Raw genomic sequence first — 19,226 nt, 5'->3', positions numbered from 1 at the left:
CATGGAAAAAGCTTGGAAAGTGGCTGCACCAACTGATTCAGGCCTATATGACTCCAAAGCCCAGGTTTTTCCAGGTGTAATGGAGATATTTTCTTTGGGACTTGTTCAACACATCATCTAAATATTGCTAGCTTTTTGAGACTGAGCTAGTGTATATGTCACAGAGCCAACATTTAAAGGTCAAGTTAAATTTATCTAGCGCTAGAGATGGGGGAAAGAGGCCTGTGTGCAAAATAACCTTGCAAAGGAGGTTTGCTTATTTTGAATATGAAACTTAGGTTCAGAGAATCAAGTTTTTCTTAGGCCAGTGGACTGTGAGGTGGTAGAACTAGTATTTGAACCCATCGTTACTGACTCCACCGCTCTGGTACTCTGAGAGGAATTACTGAGGTCATGGCAAGACTGCTTTTCAAACATTTCTGAGGGTGGCTGTCTGAAAGCCATGCCTTTTAAAAGCTATATAGACTGCTCTCTTAGACAAGCAAGGGACTGTGGTAGAGCCAAAGGAGACCCAAAGACAGTTAGTTTGCAAATCGAAGAGGCCTGCTGATTGGATACTTCATCAGAAGACATAGGGCAGGGGATGACAACTGGGTTGGAAGCAGAGAACTTACACCAAGTCTGCCAGCTGGAGTAGAAATGTGAGACTTGCCTAGAGAGATTTCCTGAGACAGCAAGTCCCCTTTTATAGGTACTTCGTGGCTTTCACTGTGAGTGGGTCAGGAGTAGTTAAGGCCTCTGAGCCAGATTGGCCACCTGTTAGTCCTTATCACCATTTCATTTGGTTAACACTTAGCCCCTCAGGGGGCCTGTGGTGAAGACCACACTTGCCATGTCCTCCATAAAGTTCTGCTTGACTCTTTATACTGTCAGTTTTTCATGGTGTTTAATCTGATTAGGATCTAAATCAGCCATTTTTTAGGTGGTTGATAATGCTGGTATGCAGCATTAACAAGGGAGCAGCTTTTCCATTGATCACTGTGACTTGTAGGTATTTGTGAAAATTCCTGAGCCTATTTATGACATTTACAGAAAGCTTTATTCATTCAGTGTGCTTACTGAGTATCAATCTACTCTGTGTCAGATACTGCTTCATGGACTAGAGTTACATTAGGGAACAAAAAGAGGAAGAGTCCTTCCTTACTTAGAATTGGGTAGGGATGGGGAGACAATAATAAAACATATATAGTAAGTAAGTAAATAAATTATTTAGTATGTTAAAAGGTGGTAAGTAGGGGCGCCTGGGTGGCTCAGTCGGTTAAGCGGCTGCCTTAGGCTCAGGTCATGATCCTGGGGTCCTGGGATCGAGCCCCACGTCCGGCTCCCTGCTCAGCGGAGAGCCTGCTTCTCCCTCTCCCTCTGCCTGCCACTCTGCCTACTTGTGCTCTCTCTCTATCTCTCTGTCAAATAAATAAATAAAATCTTTGAAAAAAAAAAAAAGGTAAGTATATAAAAAAGATAGGGCGCCTGGCTGGCTCAGTCAGTAGAATATGTGACTCTTGATCTCGGGGTTGTGAGTTTGAGCCCCATGTTGGGTATAGAGATTACTTACAAATAAAATCTGTAAAAAAAGAAGTTAACTTAAAAAAATAAGTATATAAAAAAGAAAAAGTAAAGAAGTGTAAGGGAGGAGATGGGGGGGTTGCAGTTTTAAACAGAGTGGTCATTAGATTTAAAATTAGAAACAGCAATTAGGAAAGATAGAAATAGAAAAAATAGAGTATGGAACAGGGATGGGGAGGATTCAGATTGCAACCTTTAAATTGAGTGCTCATCAGAACTAGACTTATTCATGTTAATTTGACTTTCACAGAGCAACTCCATGTCATTATTTTCATTGTTCATATTAGAAAACAGACTCTCACAGATTTATCTTCTGCTTCTCTTCTTTCTTTTTGTCTCTTCTCCATTTCCCCTTTTTCTTTCTTCCTCCTTTTTTATTATTTCTTTCTATCTTCCATTTTCTTGAAACAAAAAAATTAGAAGCCATGGTGTTTGCCCTCAAGAAACTTATAGTCAAGGAATAAAGACAGCCTCAGGAAAACAACTTGAAAGCAATATGTCAGTGGTGATATGAATGAGCTATGTTCTTTAAAATAACTGACACATGAATGATCAAAATGAGTAGGATTATTTAGGCAACACTTGGTGGAGGAAGCAGGTTCATTTTTATCTGGGTCGAAGGAACTAATGGTAGAAAGGGGCAAACATCGGAGGGGTTATATGGGCAAGTATTTGGAGGCAGAATTTGGAAGGTGTGTTCAAGGATTTATAAAGACATTGTCTTGGATGAATTGGACAGATTTAGTTGGATGAATGATCTTGGAGGAATAATGGAATGGAGGAGTGTAAATTAAGTGTACATTAAGGACGTAGAATGCTAGTCTGAGAGGGTTGGGATTTTTTCAATACTTTACGGAAAGAGCTGAGAAAATCGAACATGGAACTCTCTGAATCTTAGTTAAGCCACTGAACCATGTTGAGTAAAGAAATGACCTTCTCAACCTTACCAAAAATTAGAAAGTACTTACTGTTCCCAGACTTCTGACTTATTATATAGATTAGAATATAGGAAGTATGTGTGTGTGTGTGTGTGTATGTATATATATATACAGAGAGAGAGAGAATATAGTTATATATTTTAATGTAATTCAGCAAATTTATTTTACATAAAACAATTTTCAAAGAATACATTTAAAAACCATCTAGATACTGATTTTATTGCATTATAAAAAATTGAGGGACACAATTGAAGTATTCAAATAAATTGTGAAGGGTGGAGATAGGGCTTAAGATCACTGTCCATGGTGTTCCTTAGTCACTAAGTCCTTAGTCACTTATAGGCTCTTTTACCATGAAGCAATAGTGCACTTCATTTAGTAGAAATAAATCACAGAAAACATATGCTTTTATACAGAAAGTGTTATTATATTATTATTGTCAGTTACTTATAAAAATTTCATTTTGAATTGTACAAAAGTTCTTTAAAATTGATAATTCCCAGAAGGCAGGGCTTAGAACTAAGTATCTGTCTAAATAATTTATTACAAATAATTAGGTTTCCATTTCTCCACAGATAAAAAATATCTGGATATAGTTTGCTTAATATATATAATAAATATATTTAAAAATATATAAATATAAAAAATATTAAAATAATATAATATATGAAATATGGTTTATTATATAATATATATGGATATAGTTTTCTTTGGGGATGTCCAGTTCCATTTTCTCTCCTGCTTATTTAAAATTTCACTCTGTTGCTTGTTCACTTTCTCTCTTTGATAGTGTTCTTCTTAGTTTGATGTTTCTTTTATATTCAATTGACTGTACTAGCTATCTTTGAAGTTACGGAGAAAATTCAAGATTGATATATATTTTTCAAAAAACTGAAACGGAGTCTAGAATAGAGTGCCCTTGACCTCTACTTTAATGTCACTTTTAGCAATGCAGTAATAGAGTTCTTTGTATTTCAACTCCTACTTATTTTAGTCTTTATGTTTCTGCTCATTCATTTCATGCAGCTTCTGGGTTGGCTTTTCAATGGACAAGCTGAACAATTTACCACACATCCCATCATTGAGCGTTTTTCCAGTGCAACTTCCCAAGAGGGGAATTCTTTCTTCTTGGCTACATGATCCAGGTGTATTTCTCTCTAGATACATCTTAAAATGTCTTATTTGTGGGTGTTCTAAATTTTTATTTCTTTCCTGTTTTCAAGACTATTTCTGTTGTAGGTGTGTTATTCATTGCCATAGTGCTTGTGACAATGACAGAAAGGTAAAAATACTCAGTGGATACTTTGAGTTTACTTATCATTTCCTTCTGTGTTACTGCTGATTTCTAGTTTTTCTGGCTAATGATGAGATGGGAGAGGAATAACATGGAAAAAAAAAATCCAAACAAAACTCTGCTTAACCCATTATTTCTGAAGCACATCCAAAAAATATATGATATATACATACTGAAAATTATGTTAGAGAAGGATATATGATAATATAGGAGAACATTCGTTATACAGTGTTAGATGAAAAATAAGATAACAAAACAGGAGGTAAAAAATTATGTACCTGCATAGAAAAAAAAGAAAGATACCAAAATTTCTTTTTTTTTTTTTAAGATTTTATTTATTCATTTGACAGAGAGAGAGAGACAGCAAGAGAGGGAACACAAGCAGGGGGAGTGGGAGAGGGAGAAGCAGGCTTCCTACCGAGCAGGGAGCCCGATGCGGGGCTCGATCCCAGGACCCTGGGATCATGACCTGAGCCGAAGGCAGACGCTCAACGACTGAGCCACCCAGGCACCCCAAAATTTCAAAAAATTTATTTCTAGATGGTAGAATTCCCACTAATTTCTTCTCTTTCTTTTTTTGGTCTGTATTTTCTGCAATTAACATGTGTTATCTTTTTAATAAGGAAAAAGGTTAATGTTATTTACTGTTATAAACATTTGGGGCACCTGGCTGGCTTGGTTGGTAAAGCATGTGACTCTTGATCTCAGGGCCATAAGTTTAAGCCCCACAGTGGGCGTGGAGCCTACTTAAAAAAAAAGTTATAAATGTAATGTTATTTATAAAAGGTAACCTTGGTTGATTATGATACAAATTTGATTTTCTAAACAAAAGTACTATAGTTGAAATGCCTACCTTAAAAGCAAACCAACAAAAATCAACTATCTACTCCTTTAACCTCTGTCCTTCCACCAGTTACTGACAAGTCTAGAATGGACTGATTTGCATTTGTTTATTTGTTCATTATTTACTGAGCAAGTATTTTATTAAGCACTCACTCTGTATAAAGCTGGTAGTAGGTAATGCTGAGTGGCAGGCCTAGGTAAAGTCTTATTGCTGTCCTTGGGGCCTTAATATCTGGATGCTGGGTATTATCTAACTATAGTATGAGGCAAAATGAAAAAGAACAAAAATGATATGGGGGGCAGTTTCCATTTCTGCACCTCTTCACATGTAGACCATGTGAGATACTATAACCCCAAATTTTAATTAGAAAAATATAGTCCCTATAGCTAGTCATAACAATAGTTAACATTTACAGGGCGCCTGGGTGGCTCCTGCTTGTGTTCCTTCTCTCGCTTTGTCTCTCTCTGTCTAATAAATGAATAAAATCTTTAAAAAAAATAGTTAAAATTTATAAAGCACATACTGTGATGTAGATAAGCAGCTCTCAAAGTGTAGTTGATGGTTCCTTGGGATTCCCGAAACTTTTTCAGGAAGTATACAGAGTTAAAACAATTCCATAATAATACTAAGGCATTATTATTATTATTATTATTTTTGGCATTATTATTTTTTACTGTGTTGGCATTTGTACTACTGGTATAAAATGAATCAAATTAGTGGCACCCAAATGTGCCACTAATGTATTATTATATTCTTTATTGCTATGGAAAAACAATGCCAATTTCACTTAAGAATGCCTAGATGAAGCAATAAAAAATTATTAATTTTATTAAATCTAGGCCTTTGATACATACCTACTCAATACTCTATGTGACAAAATGGAAAATACATATAAAGCACTTCTGATACACACCAAAGCATGATGGCTGTCTTGAGGAAAAATACTTGTGCAAGGGAACAGCCACCTTTTCTCATGGAACACCATTTTTACTTGAATAACTGACAGGCAAAAAAAAATTTATTCAGACATGGGTATTTGGCAGACATTTTTCAAAAATGAATGAAGTGAGCCTGTCACTTCAAGGAAAAACAACTGACAGTATTTGTTGCCAATAATAAAATTTGAACTTTCATGTGAAAATTAGAATTTTGGAAGATTTGTGTTCAGCACTGTGAACTTGTCAGCTTCCCAAAATCGAAAGACTTTTCCAGCGAGATTATAGTGCTATTAACAAATGTGATTTTTTTCTTATTGTGTAGTGAAATGTGTCAATGTTTTGAAGATCTGCGTAACTCAGTGAACCAATGCTTTGCAAATGACCAGTGCATGATGTTATAAAATCATATGTGAATAAAAGATCCATTCAGTGCGCAAGATAGACCAGTGTATTTGAATGCAATAGTGTATGAAAGTTTATTGATACCATTTCAGATTCCATATCTCAACTAAACTAACTACTACTTGATATATTGATAGAGTATCTGAGAAAAATATCCACAGGTGTTGGAAAAGACTATTAAAACACTCCTCTCTTCTTGAACTAGATGACTGTGTGAGGCCAAATTCTCTTTATAATCTTAAATCAAAACCAACATAAAGCAATAGACATTAAAGCCAGACATTAAAGAGATTCATGTAAATGGAAAACAGCCATCACTCTTCTCACTATTTTGGGGAGGGAAAAGAGTTTTTTCTGTAAAAATGTATTATTTATGTTAATATGTGATTTATGTAATAGGTAACAAGGTTTATTATTGTTATTTTAAAATTAGTAAATGTTACAAAATTCTCAGTTTTAACTTTGAATATCATAAATATCTATAGACACAACCCACATAAACAAAAGCTCTTTGGAGTTCTCAGAAATTTTTGAGAGAGTAAAAGGGTTCTGAAACCAAAAAGTTTGAGAATTGCTACTCTAGACATCACACAAAGCATTTAACAAGCATAATCTTGCTTAATCTTCACAGTCATTCTTAGTATTACATATGCTACTATTATTTCCAAGTAATTGGAATTCCAATTATATATACTACTATTATTATTTCCTCACAAGTGAGGAAAACGAGTTTGAGAAAGTTTAATTACTTGTCCAAGATCATATAGCTAGTAAAAGAGAGGTACAAACTTAGGAAGTAAGTGTAACAATTTGTTTTGAGTGGCAGAGGGAGAGGAAGTTTTCAAAGAGGGCAAATTTCAGCTGAGGGATGAATCAGTAGGCAAAAGGGAAGGGTGTTTGAGGCAGAGGGCGTAGCATGAATAAAGGTTTTGTGAGTGAATGGCTAGGGCGGAGGTTCCTAGCCTTTTTTGCGCTATGGACCCCTTTGGCAGTCTGGTGAAGCCTACTGAATCTTTCTCAGTCTAATGTTTTCATATGAACAAAACAAAATACATAAGATTACAAAGAAAGGCAATTATATATTATATATGCAACATATATGTTATATATGCAATACCAAAATTTTTAAAAACCTGAATTTGTGACATAGCAATATATATGCTTTTTCGCTTTACATATTTTATTTTTTTAAAGATTTACTTATTTATTTTAGAGAGAGAGAGAAAGAGAGAGCACAGTGGGGGAGGGGCAGAGAAGCAGACTTCCTGCTGGGCGGGGAGTTCGACCTGGGGTTCCATCTCACAACCCTGAGATCATGACCTGAGCCAAAATTGGGACACTTAACTGACTGACCCCCCCAGGCATCCCTATATGCTTTTTTATTAATGAGTTAAATAACAAGTGCTAGTGGTGAAAAGTATTGCTGAACATAAAGGATATTTCTGCAACAACTATAAAGTGATATGAAAATAACTGTGATTTCTACCGGGGACAAAGGCACAAGTACTGTTGATATTATTGTGGCTTGTCTACATTTTTTTTTTTAAAGATTTTATTTATTTATTTGAGAGAGAGAGAATGAGAGAGAGCAAGCACATGAGAGGGGGGAGGGTCAGAGGGAGAAGCAGACTCCCTGCCGAGCAGGGAGCCCGATGCGGGACTCGATCCAGGGACTCCAGGATCATGACCTGAGCCGAAGGCAGTCGCTTAACCAACTGAGCCACCCAGGCATCCAGTGGCTTATCTACCTTTATAATGGAAGGAAATGCTAAATTTCAGTTAGAGGTTAGTGAAAATGAGGATGTAAACTTTTTTCATCCAAGTTCACATATTCGAGGGTTTTTGGACTCTAAGAACCCCTGGTCTAGAGTAAGTTTCATGTCCCTTCATTTGTTCTTTCTTTCAAAAGATTTTATTTATTTATTTATTTATTTATTTATTTATTTATGAGTGAGTGAGTGAGTGAGTGAGTGAGTGAGAGAGAGAGAGAGAGCACGCGCGCATGTGTGTGTGGGTGCCGGAGCGTCAGGAGAGGGCGGTGGGGAGAGAGAATCCCAAGCCGGCTCCTCACTGAACAAGGGAGCCAGATGCGAGGCTTGATCCCACGACCCTGAGATCATGACCTGAGCCAAAATAAAGGGCCAGATGCTCAACTGAGGAGCCACCCAGGTGCCCTTCATGTCCTTTAATTTATGCTGCCAGTCCACTATGGGGTCAGAGGGGCTAGTCAGCAATGAACAAATAGCAGCCACAGTAATAGTGGTAACAATAGAAATGGCAGTGGAAGCCACACTTGTGGTAGTAAAAGTAATAATAACAATAACAGCAGCAGCAATAGCTACTGAGCACTTAACTACATACAAAAAGCTCTTCTAAGTGCTGTGCATGTAAAGACCCGAAGTCTGGCAGCTCTCCATTAGGAGGGAAGGAAGCTGGATAATCCACAAACTAGGTGAATGGAGAACTAAAACATTAATCATATTTTTTATGTTTTAGGTTTTCCTTAACTTTCTGGAAAAGGAAATAGAGAAGTCTGGCTCTGAGTTCAAAAATGATTAGAATCAGCCCTAAAATTCTATAATTATTTTAAAGCCATAGGTGTTGAAATTTTGAGTTACAGCTTTGTAACTCATGCGAATATGTATTTTTAATAGTATTCATAAGAATATAGGATATAGTAGAGCATAGCTAAATTATTCCACAGCCTGCATGAAATATGTATAAAATTATAAATCTGGGGGGAAAGTTATTAACCCAGTTAAAGAGAATTTTACAGTATTTTTGTACTTTGAGAACTCCAACTTTTTATTATGTACTTTTTAATTCTAGCTCAAACTAATCATTCATTTCTCAGAAACAGAGGGCTTTCTCAGTACCAGCAGTTTAGCTTGAAATATTCTGAATGCTCTCATGTATCTTTTTCTTCACACAACGGCATTATAAGCCCCTTGATGACAAAAGACAGATCTAACATATATTTTGTATTCCTCACAGCACCTGGAAGGGTAAGCACTTTGGTGGATGAGTTACTCATAGGATAGTATAAAAGTCCATTTTGCATTACGCCTCCGTGTTTAATGTTATTCTAAGGATCCATCCAGACAATGCTATTCTTACATTATCAATGCCATGAGATCTGCTGCTTTTGTGTCTATTTACATGGTAACCTTGAACTATTTCTGTGTCACATATTGAAAATTGTTTGAGAGACATGTTTCTTCTTCTCCAATTGAGGCTACAAGCAGAAAAAGAGTTTGTTTTTTTTCTTAGGATACATAATTGCAATGAGCCTAAGTCTGAACAGCATTTGGTTTCCTTGGTATGTAGATCTTTTGCAGTTTAAAGTCCTTTGTTCAGGGGCGCCTGGGTGGCTCAGTTGGTTAAGCGACTGCCTTCGGCTCAGGTCATGATCCTGGAGTCCCTGGATCGAGTCCCTGGATCGAGTCCCTGGATCGAGTCCCGCATCGGGCTCCCTGCTCGGCAGGGAGTCTGCTTCTCCCTCTGACCCTCCTCCCTCTCATGCTCTCTGTCTCTCATTCTCTCTGTCTCAAATAAATAAATAAAATCTTTAAAAAAAAAAAAAAAAAGTCCTTTGTTCAACCAGTAAACATGTCTTGAATGTCTCCTACGGGCTAGAATCGATCAGGTCAGGTACAGAGAGAAGCCAAAGCAAAGTTCGTGAACCTGAGAGAAGGCATGGTGAGGGGGGAGCTTTATCAGTTGTTTGTTTTGCTGAATAGTAGTGTGCACTGGAAGGAGCAGTAGACAAAGAACTAGACAGGTAAGAAAGGAACAGAGAGGACTGGGGTTGTCAGAAATAAAGAGAAGACACCTCTATTCCCCCACCCCTGCCTGGAGGCAGTTAGGCATTGACTTGGTGTTTTATGACAGTATATGGGGATAAGGGCAAAGAAGGAACTGAGGAATTGCTATCCTTGGAAATTCTGCCTAATGGCCTGATATCAGAGCATTTATCCAATTCACTATGGGCTCTGAAAGAGATTTAGTATAAAGGGTGCAAGAAATTTGTTATCTTCTGATTCAATAATCTATAAAATAAAGTCAGAGTGGATGTTCGTGTATTTCTGCTTGACACAGAGGCAGCTCCTATATGAAATAAACTTGATGAAAGAGAATACTTTTTAAAACCATATTTTACTTTTATTATCTAAGTAATAACAGGAAGCATTTATTGAGCATCTACTATGTGCCACCCTTAATGTTAAGGGCTTTTAAATATTATTATTGTTACTCTCATTACTTACTATGATTGTTGACAACCATTAACATTTATTGAATACTTACTATGTGCCAGGCACTGTTCTAAGAGTTTTACATGTATTACTCATCTAACAACCCTATGAGGTCAGTGCTATTATTTTCCTAATAGTTGAAACTAAGGCAAGAAAAGTTAAGTGACTTGCCCAAGGTCATACAGCTAGTAAGGATCAGAGCTGAGATTTGATCTCATAGAGGTATCAAAATGCTGCTGTACTTATTAAATGAGGGAATATATGTAATGTGCAGATTGGCTACTGCATAGTAGACAATTTTTTGTCTCCCCCATCTTCCTTCCTGACCCCTCACTGACCTGCTATAAAAGAATGACTTTCGGGACGCCTGGGTGGCTCAGTCGGTTAAGCGTCTGCCTTCAGCTCAGGTCATGATCCCAGGGTCCTGGGATCGAGTCCCACATCGGGCTCCCTGCTCTGCAGGGAGCCTGCTTCTCCCTCTGCCTCTGCCTCTCTCTCTCTATCTCTCATGAATAAATAAATAAAATCTTTAAAAAAAAAAAAATGACTTTCTAACTTACATGGAGAACCCACACAAATATTCACCTTGCTTTTGGTTTTTTTAGACTTTTTGGTAAAGGTACTTACAAGTCATGAAACATAACAAAAGAAGAAAATTTTCTTTTCTGAAAAGAATGAATACTTAATTTATTTATCTTAATCTGTTTAGTGGCTTAAAAAAGTGCAGCTTTGAAACATTTATAAGGTCCTAGAAGACAAGGAAAAGAGGGAGAGGAACATTGATTGAAAACCTCTTAGTTCCCAAATACTGCGCTAGAAACTTTATGTGTGGTTGCTCTGTTATCCCTCACCATAACCCCCGTAAGTAACTGATGATCATTCCTATTTTGTGGATAGGACATCTGAGGCTAAAAGAATCCAGGCAGCTTCCTGGAGCCCAGAACTATCTCTGGTGTCTCCAAGGCTGTTACCTTCCTCATAGACACAGGAGCCATGTCTTTGGAATATTTGATCCTAGGAAGTTTCCAGTTTGGGAGTTCAAATAAGAAAAAGATGATGCTAAATAATTTAGTAAGGCTGGATTTTACCTGCAAAAATCACTCTTTTATTCCAGACAACTTCCTGAACAACACAGCTATTTCTTTCCAAGTCCTTGGTGACTAAGTCAAGCAGCATTTACCTTAATGCTAAAACTTACATTATATGTCTCTTAATCAATTTGGTCATAGTTAGGTTGAGCTTACAAATGGTCATCTCAGGAATAATGATTGTCTTTAAGAGGCAGAAAGAAAAGCATCAGCATCATTCTTTGCTATCTCATATCCCTGCAACAACATCAGCAAGGGGCGTGGCTCTGATTTCATCCCTAAGGGCTGGTAACCAGTGGGCATATAGTAACATTGTTGTGGGCATGGGTCTTGGTTTAAGGTTAGCTTCTGTTTTCATGTTTTCTTCTCTGACTTGACACCCTAGGTGAGGCAAAGGAATAGCAGTGATATCATCTGCATCTTGCTAGCATAACATTGGTGCCTTGAAAGATTAATATACCCAGCGATTTTCTCAGTTAAGTGTGTCTTCATTTATATAACTTCTTTTATCTGAGGACCTTAAGGCATTCTCTAAGTATTGCCTCAGTCTTACATAAATGAGCCGGGGTAAAGTAATTCTTGCAGCGCTGGGCAATAGCATGTGAGTCCAGTGATGGGGGACTGATTTATTTGTGTTATTCATCACTGTAGCCCCAGTATCTAGCACAGGGTGCTTAGTAAATTCCCATTGTTGAGTCTCCTCCCACCTCAACTGAGGACTGGAAATCAGATCTTACACTGGCCATAGTGAAGGCCAGTTTTCTCCAAACTCATCCCTACCTTTCTTCCCTTTCTTGGCATGCATGGCAGTTTAAAAGAGCAGAGTAAACAGAATCAGTCCTTAGCTCATTACCTACCAACTCTATAAGCAGTAGAGTTCTCACTGACTGAAATTTTTAACATTTGTGATTTTTTTTTTTAAACTTACCTGTCTAAATCTGTAATCACTGTCTACAACTCGTCTGTCTGTCTGATAATTAATTCCCTACCTTCCTGAACCATCTTTGCTTAATGCTCAGCTTTGCTTTTTTACCACCCATGCCCCAGTATGTCAGAGAATTTGAAACTTTTCAAAGTTTCAAATAAAGGCCTCCTTTATGAGCATTTTTCTGGGTGTGAGGGATGCAGAAATGTATTAAAAAATCCCTATCTTCAAGAAACCCACAGTCAGGAAGAACATAAGCCTGCAACATAAATAACTACAATATAGTACAAGTATTAATAAGAGCTCTGTGAAGGGAGCAACTAATTCTGCTTGAAGGATACAGGAAGAGCTACACAGAGGAGGTTACAGTTGAGGAATAAATAGGGGTTACTATTCCATTGGGGCATCCTCTTGGTGTATGACAGACATAACTGTGGCATTCTTGCCCAGCCCCAATCCCTCCTCCCACAACATGTGACAAGTTCCAAGGGCTTAGTGATATGTTTTATTTTGGTCTTGGTAGGCCACTTTGATTAAGTGGTTTGGAACTATGAAATATGAGCAACAGTGTCTAATGGACAGCTATTTTTTTTTATTAACCAACCTCTACTTAACAAATATTCCACCCCTGGAATCTCCCTGTTGAAGACCACCCCTCTACTCTCTCAGTCCATATGTCTTCAGAGGTAGGCATGTGACTTAAGCTCTGCTAATCAAAACATTTAACGCCATTGGCCATAGTAACTGCTGGAAGATTGAGCACATAGCCTAATCAAAGCCAATGAGATGGAAGAGAAGTTTTGCTGAGCCTTCCAGAAAGAAACCCACATTTTTCTGCTGGACTTTATGCATGAGAAGATATAAGGTCTGGGGCTGTTCAGCCATATTGTAAGGGGGACTGGAACCACTATGGAGGAGGGCAGTACTGAGAGAGATGGAAAGTCTATCCTGGTGATATTACTTTGGCCCCATATCAAGCCATGCCAGAAGCTAGAAAAATCATTGGCCTTTTCTACTGTATGAGCAAATGAAGCCTCTTTTTGCTTACACCAGTTTGGGTTGAATTTTATGTCTTTATTCATACATGGTTGAAAGATCTAGAAATGTTTATTCTAAAGAAGAAAAGACCTAGGAGGAACATGAATGCATTCCAAATATTTGAAGGATGTTAGGTAGAAGAATTACTTGAATATTCTGTGTGTCTCCAAAGGGTAAAACTAGGATCAATGGATAGATGTTTCAGGTGGTCAGACTTCAGAGCAATATAAGTAATAACTTTAACTCTTGGGGCTCTATCCAGTGAGAGCAGCTGGAAGATTTGATTCAATGTCGTATTTAGGGAAAAACATGAGAGAGTGAGTGGAAGAAACACGCCTGCCCCCACCCCCACCCCAACCCTGTGTTAAAAGCATCTTGAAATGGTACAAGACAATTTAAAAGTGGTCTGATTCACCTTTTTAAATGTATTGAGATTTTAATACTAGGGCTTTCATTTAGCTTTAGAATTCCTCAAAGTCAAAGAGAATGAGGCTATTTACTAATTTACTCCTATTTCTCTAAACAAACTGTAGACTATGACCCATTGGTGGGCCATGAAATTAGTTTGGGCATTTGGAACTGTCATTCTTTCAATGAAAGAGAAGAGAATTGTATGTAACAAGGGCACGAGTTGTTTTGTGAAACTTTTGTATGTGAAACATACATATAGAGATGACAGTGTAGGGTAATGGCTAAAGAATTTTGGAATTAGACTGCAAAGATTAGGATTTTAAGTCTACTACCTATTAACTTATGAGAATTAAATGAGAATGAAATAATATGTAAAGAACTGAGCAAGATCCTGGCACATAGTAAGCACTCAATACATTTTTTTTTTTTAAGATTTTATTTATTTGAGAGAGAGAGAATGAGAGAGAAACAACACATGAGAGGGGATAGGGTCAGAGGGCGAAGCAGACTCCCTGCCGAGCAGGGAGCCCGATGCGGGACTCGATCCAGGGACTCCAGGATCATGACCTGAGCCGAAGGCAGTCGCTTAACCAACTGAGCCACCCAGGCGCCCCCACTCCATACATTTTATAGATAATTCTTAGGATCCAGAAATTAGATCCTATGAGGGAGGTAAAAATCTATCCATGCATTTTAGGCCTCCAGATTTTGCCAAACAACCTGAACCTACAATTTTGTAAGGAAGAAAAAAATTACCAGATATTTCTTGTGTCTTTTGGTAGTGTTTGAAGATGCTACTTTGCCATTCGCCATCCAAAGCCAATAGCAGGACCATTAAAATAACTAAAGTCATGAGGCTGCAAGCCTTCTTTTTAGACAGAGGGCATGTTCATTCATCTTTCTATCCCTAGCATCTCCCAGAGTACCTGGAAAATAACTACTTAACTGCTTAAATGTTATTAAATATTATTAAGCAACTTTAAAATTTGGTCTCTTATCTTTTGATAATCTTTTCACCCCCTAAAACTCCTCTATCCTTTGTTTTATCAAGGAACCTTTCTTGGTTCTTAAAAAAAAAAAGAAAACCTCCTTCATCCCTTCCTCCCCACAAAGGCCCCAGAACATGCAAGAAGCTCACACACACACACACACACACACACACACATACTCACCCCACACCACACATATGTGATACCATATTCATGACTTCACAATCTTCAGGGATATTGGCTGTTTTTAAGTATCTATTATATATCCTTGTCACTGAACTCATGATTTCCCACTTTATCTCATTCAGAACCCATGGATGAATACCATCTGGTCCTGGTGATTTACTGCACAGAGTCCCTCAAGTTGCTCCATACCTTCTCCTCAGAGACTGAAGAATCTCTGTCAGGGCCATTCTCTGCTTTGCCATAAAATGTGTCCTTGGAACAGGAATTTCCCCATTGTCTTCTCCAATAAATACTGATTCAAAGTATTCATTTAGCTGTTCCTCTCCTTCATCATTCCATTTAATATTCTCCTTCTCCTAATGAAAGTTCTTAACATAACAGATATAGTCACCTTACTAAAATGTCATGCATTCTTTATTACTATTGTTATTTATCCTGATGCTTCTACATGTTTTGCCCATTCTGTCTTTGACCTCTGTTAGTTCTCAGCTGATACAGTTTGAGTTCCCATCAGAGTGTGTGGCCTACAAAGAATGTTTATTTTTTAGTAGAGTGTCTTTAAAATAGTTATTGTTTGTTTTTCTACTACAAAAAGAGAATAAGTTATCCCTAGAAAATTTGGAAAATTTAGAAAAGTAGAAGAGGGAACATCTTTATAAACAAGCACTGAAAACCTTATTTCACCTAGATGGCACATGATTCAGTGGCCTACATTTTGCATTTTTCTTTTTTTTTATTTTTAAATTAAAAATTTAGCGATATTGGCTTCTGGAGGAGAATTCAGTGATTCATCACTTACATACAACACCCAATGCTCATCACAACAAATGCCTTCTTTTTTTTTAAAAGATTTTATTTATTTATTTGACAGAGAGAGAGACACAGCAAGAGAGGGAACACAAGCAGGGGGAGTGGGAGAGGGAGAAGCAGGCTTCCCGCTGAGCAGGGAGCGTGATGCGTGGCTCGATCCCAGGACCCTGGGATCATGACCAGAGCCAAAGGCAGACGCTTAACAACTGAGTCACCTAGGCGCCCCAACAAATGCCTTCTTTAATACCCATCACCCATCTAGCCTACCCCCACCCATCTCCCTGCATTTCTTTCAGAAACGTAACCTATCTGATTTCCTTCTCCCCTCTCCTCACATTCTCGTATGCTAGACTGTGGGGGTCGTGAGAAATAACACCTCTGCTATACCTCAGCCATGGTTGGGGTTTCCCTTTACTCAACCTCTATGAAGAATATGTTATCATGTACGTCTCAGCTACTGGGTGGCTTGGAGCACTCACCTCCCCTTACAATGACTCACCACATTCTCTATTTTCATCTAATTCCATTTCCCCAATAATTGCCAATGCCTCACCACTTTCTCTATATTGCATATAATCTATTTCTTATTCCACCAGCCCTCAATTTACTTATATTTTCCCATAGACTTTCATGTTTCTTCTGCCTTAGCAAATTTTTTTTAAAGATTTTATTTATTTATTTGTCAGAGAGAAAGAGAGAGCAAAAGCCAGGGGTAGCAGCAGGCAGAAGGAGAAGCAGGTTCCCTGCTGAGCACAGAGCCCGATGCGGGAATCCATCCCAGAACACTGGGATCATGACCTGAGCAGAAGGCAGATGTTTAACCTACTGAGCCACCTAGGCGTCCCTGCCTTAGCAAATTTTAGACCAATTTCATGGTAACTGACCTCTGACTTGGCCCCAGAACTTTCTGTGGTACCACAACTTTCCTTCTCTGGTGGATCAACCCTGACCAAGTTTCAGGGTCATTGTGAGCACAGCCAGGATGACATTCAGGCTGCTTCCTCCCAGTTTCACTGAGGACACCCTGGTGCAGTTGAAGAACATAGGCTTTGGAGTCAGACAATATGACCTTTCACTATTTGGGCTAGTAACTGAACCTCACTGAGCTTCTTATTACTTCATTTGAAAAATGGGACAATAATACAGTTTTCTGCTCTTTGATAACACACTGTTGATTTTATTATTTATCTAGCTCATATAATGCATTTTGTGTGAGGTATTTTGAGTGCTTTACAGATAGTAACTCATTTATACCACAATTACAATCCTATAAGGCTTGGATTATTTATTTTTTATATGAATTATTTATTCATTTATAATGAAAATTTCATACAAAACAATTGTTTCAGTGGAGAAAAAAAGTGGGTTAGGAGCTAGAGAATTTCAGACTTGTAATATCAATTACTTTATTTTTTCTTGTGGGATTTTTCAATATTAAAGTTTGCATTAAAAAAGAATAGCTCTGGGATGCCTGGGTGACTCAGTTGGTTAAGCAGCTGCCTTTGGCTCAGGTCATGATCCCAGGTTCCTGGGATCGAGCCCCATATCAGGCTCCTTGCTCAGTGGGGAGCCTGCTTCTCCCTCTGTCTGCCACTCTCTCTGCTTGTGGCTCTCTCTCTCTGACAGGTAAATAAATAAAATCTTAAAAAAAAAAAAAAAAGAACAGCTTTGGGGCGCCTGGGTGGCTCAGTAGGTTGGGCGTCTGCCTTCGGCTCAGGTCATGGTCCCAGCATCCTGGGATCAAGCCCTGCATCGAGCTCTCTGCTCAATGGGGAGCCTGCTTTTCCCTCTGCCTCTCCCCTTCCCCCTGCTCATGCTCTCTTTCTCTCTCTGTGCACTCACTCTCTCTCAAATAAATAAATAAACTCTTAAAAAAAAGAATAGCTGTAAGTATTGTAGTGAGTAGAATGGTGGCCATACTCTGCCCTCTTAACTGAACATTTCTTATGTGGGGTGCCTGGGTGGCTCAGTCGTTAAGCATCTGCCTTCGGCTCAGGTCATGATCCCGGGGTCCTGGGATCAAGTCCCACATGGGGCTGCTCGGCGGGAAGCCTGCTTCTCCCTCTCCCTCTCCCACTCCCCCTGCTTGTGTTCCCCCTCTCACTGTCTCTTTCTCTGTTGAAAAATAAATAAAATCTTTAAAAAAAAAATTCTTATGTGTCCAGACTGCATCAGGCACCCCAGAACTTAAAAATAATGCGGAGAAAGTCTTGAAGAACACTTGAAACAAGACATGTGCAAAGCAATTAGTGAATGATTCTGAAATAATAGCAGCAGGGCTGTGTGATTTCATTGAACAGACTAAGTAGCTATGCTAGTTCAAGTTTGAAGTAGCATTGGAAGAGCAGAGACAGGGAAAGCTTTTGGGAGGGGGGCTTTCAAATGGAGTCTTAAAGGAATATTAGACAATGGGCTTTAAAAATGTGTTTGCAGCTCTGCTAATATCACATCTGCTTCCTATTTCCAAGCCTAAAACGACTGCATAATGCCTAGCATATAATAGGTGCTTGACAAATATTTATTGAATGAAAAAAAGAATCAGTGAGTCATTGTTGCCTACTTCATGCAGCTCCAGGCAAATCTTTCCAATGCATAGATCAGTTGATGTCACTTACCTTCTCTAAAGCTTCATGGACACCCTGCTACATCCTGAGAAAGAGTACAAAGTGATCTTCAAATCACGTAAATGCCTTCAGACTATCCAGTGTAATTTTTTATCTCTTTTACATCCTTACTGTCCTTTAGACACCAAAATGTAACCATGAAACCCCTCCTACCCTTCCACCTCTTGCTTAAAATCTTCCAGTGGCTGACCCTCTATCCTCAGAATCTGATGTCTGACACTCTCTCCAGCTTCTCCTTTCTTGACTCTCTCTTTTAAACTTCTCACTGTCTGGAACATGCCACATTTCCGTTTCTTCTGGGCCTTCATACATATTTGGAATGCTCTGCTTGGAATATTCCTCTCTACAGTATGCCCTCCCCACCCCACTCCTAGTATCAAGCTAACTCCTGTGCATCTTTCTGGTCTAGATTTAAATGACACTTCATTCTTGAGGCCTTTCCCATTTCCAGGTAGGTTCCTCGGCTAATGAGGTTACCAAGCACCTTCCACTCATTCCATTGTGGCACACACCGTAGTTGATTATAAGGACTTGCTTTATAATGGTTGTCTTTCCGACCTAGATTGGCAATGCTGTGAAGACAATGACTATGGCTGGTTCATGGTTGTCTTTAGTACCTGACACAGTACTTGGACTAATGAATATCTTTTGAATAAATTAATGAGAACTAAAACTTGATGGCTGCATTGACCCTAGGCCAGAAATGTTGCCACTCTGAACCTCAATTTTCTCTTTTGTAAAATGAAGATAACAGCTGCCTCATAGAGTCTTGTATACTCTAAAGCATCATATAAATGTCTACTTTTAATGGCCTTCTATGAAAGGATCCTCTCTTGTCTTTTTACGTTATCTCCTGCTTCACCCATTAATGTGTACTTGACACCAAACTAGGCTTATCTGCTTTTTCTTAAACATTACCCTAT

The sequence above is a fragment of the Leptonychotes weddellii genome, chromosome 4, assembly GCF_054177405.1.
Source record: "Leptonychotes weddellii isolate Sample4059 chromosome 4, ASM5417740v2, whole genome shotgun sequence".
NCBI lineage: Eukaryota > Metazoa > Chordata > Mammalia > Carnivora > Phocidae > Leptonychotes > Leptonychotes weddellii.
The sequence above is the reverse complement of the archived record's forward strand: the minus strand, read 5'-3'. Positions refer to the sequence as shown.